The following is a 2,533-nucleotide window of genomic DNA, read 5'->3' on the forward strand; positions in this document are numbered from 1 at the left end:
TCTTCACTGCAAACAGAAGAGGTGAAGCAATAGATTTTTAGACCATACCAATCCATTCAGTTTCCAAGTCAACTTAGTCTAGTATCCTGCTAACCATACAAGGATACTATGCAATAATTTTGTTTTGCAATCCACTGTTGCTCAGAGTACTTTAGGCTGCTAATGAGATATCCCTTCTGGGTATCCAACTCTACTGAGGCAGAGAACTGTACAAAAAAACAAACAAATGAGCAAATTAATTTGTTGTTGGAGAACAGTAAATTTTTGCAACTACAAAGTTGCAAAATATTTGTAAGCAAACTGTGCAGGAAGTAAAAACACACTAATGGTGATCATCAATGATGTATTTTCACCAAACTGTATATGTACTTATCAAGAAAAGAAATCATACCTCTATGCACTTCAGTTTTAGTTCAGTATTCATGAATAAATAAGGATTGCTTGTAGACTTAAAAAACAAAACAAAGAAAAGTTTCTTACCCTCGATGGTAGTTGGAATTTTGAAAGCCATTCAGGAGGAACCTGTAGGTAAATATTTGTTTTCAAAAAAATTAAACAATCTGATAACATCCTATCAATTCACTAAATTAAATTTTTTAATTTACCAGATTTAAAAATTGGGTTTACTTTGTTTTATGCATGGTGCAAGTAAATACATATCTAATATATTTCAATAAAAATAAAGCAAATCTCGCCATTTTTGTAGGTGCAATCCCCGAGATTTGTCATCTTTAACTGACCAACTGGCACCTTGTGTGTTTTCCTTTAGGATATAATCGAAAGAAAGTAATCGATAATGTACTCTTCACCATCCTGCTAAGTTTAATATACAAGAACTTACTTAGACAGTGCTCAGTTCTGTCGCCTCGTCCGTAAAACAGAGATCCTTGGGCGATTTACCCTTTTCTTTCGGTGCCAATGTCACCTCTAAATTTTCATAATCGCTGATGTTATCTGAATCATCAATCGACGTTTGAACCGTCTTACTCGAAGGACTTGATTCTGCACGCTGAAAGAGTGAGAGCCAAAAAATCAGCTTAAGTGGATGCAAACAAAGACATAGACATAAAAATATCAGTTCATCTTTTCAAGAAAAAGACTAAGAATTTAGAGTGGGAGATCCTAAAATCAGTGAATCTTGAAATAAGTTAAATCCATCTTGTGCAAATGCAGTATTCGAACTGTAACCGTCTCTATCTCTCGCCGCCAAAATTTGATCACGTGACTTTAGTTGCGAAACCGCTGAGACTCAACAAGACTCGGGAGAAGAGGCGAACCATTCATGCGTCAAATTCTCTGGTGGGAAAATTAATTTTCGTACCGACGAAGAACTCGTGTCATCTCTAGGTTCAGCGTTCATTGCAATCAATTTCTTGAGCTTTAGACGCTCTTTTATAATAGGGATGTAGTGCCTTGGTACGTCTGCATCTTGGGCGATGGCAAGGAGATCTTGGCCATCGCAACCGTCTTTTTCTGCAAGATAAGATACGAACAAAGATCAATGGAGCGGTCAAGTTTGTGAATTTAAAGTTGCAGTAAAATACGTTGTTAAGAAATTTCTTTTGCCTACCTTTCCTTTCTTAAGTCTCATTCCATGCGACTGTAGCCAAGAAACAGCCTCTTCAGTGACGAATTCGCTGCTATAATTCATTATTGTTTCCGACGCACTTGGTCTAGGTTCGACTAATGCCATCACATGCAGGCAGCTCACGCTCACGTCTCGAGAAAAAGCCAACGATTAATTCGTTGTGTGACTCGGTGTTCAGTTACGAGAGGAACACTTTATAAGGAATAGTATAGGGAACGAAATATGGTCGAAAAAAGAAAATTAATTTTATATTTTCTTTTTTTTTCAAAAATTGCACCTCGTTGGGGCCAAATTGGTCAATCCTACTTGGCTCTTGGAAGGGCCAAATTGAGAAAAAGTTCCAAAGTAGAATTCATAGGGGCCAATTCAGATTTTGGAGGGGTCGAAATGGTACCTGTCCCGCCCGTTTTGGCTCAAATAGTCCAAAACGAACCTTGATGGGCCAAACTGGCCCTCGAGAAATTGGGGCCAATTTGGCTTTTGGGGTCAATTTGGCTCTTTTCATTTTACAGTGCAGCCTGCCGATTTGAGCACAACAGTCACACATGTCACACATGGTTCTGCAGAAACGTGCCATGAAAGAGCTCTGGGACACTTGTTCTTCACTCAGCTGAGACTGACTTCCACTGAAGAAAGAAACAGGGATGCACATTCCACACGGTTACAGCTTCCAACAGCTCTGGTGAAGCTGTGGTCCAATACTTCAGCGGTCAGACAGATGAGCAACCGGATGCCTGTGGTTCGTTTGTGAGATTGAAGTAGGATGACAATTCCAAGTTAGCTGGCATTTGCAAAGATTGGGGACTAGTAAGTGGAAAGTACTTTGTTGGAAAGTGGGGACATGGAGAAGATGAAGACAGGTTATACCAGTTTCCCGCCTTCGGACAATTAAGTATCATCTTAAGGTCCATTTGAATAACGTTGGTGACCTCAACGTCATGGAAT

At 39.2% G+C, this 2,533-nt stretch overlaps 1 long non-coding RNA gene across 1 annotated transcript; it reads right to left on the reverse strand.

The window, feature by feature from the left end:
- Nucleotides 1-551: 551 nt before the first annotated feature.
- On the reverse strand, nt 552-1,695 carry LOC136283181 (uncharacterized). The gene is made up of 3 exons (XR_010718610.1): nt 1,571-1,695; nt 1,322-1,473; nt 552-1,009 (listed from the first exon to the last, which is right to left on the reverse strand). It is a non-coding gene; the product is annotated as an uncharacterized lncRNA (long non-coding RNA).
- Between the last annotated feature and the right edge of the window lie 838 nt (nt 1,696-2,533).

Source organism: Pocillopora verrucosa, chromosome 8, assembly GCF_036669915.1.
Source record: "Pocillopora verrucosa isolate sample1 chromosome 8, ASM3666991v2, whole genome shotgun sequence".
Taxonomy (NCBI): domain Eukaryota; kingdom Metazoa; phylum Cnidaria; class Anthozoa; order Scleractinia; family Pocilloporidae; genus Pocillopora; species Pocillopora verrucosa.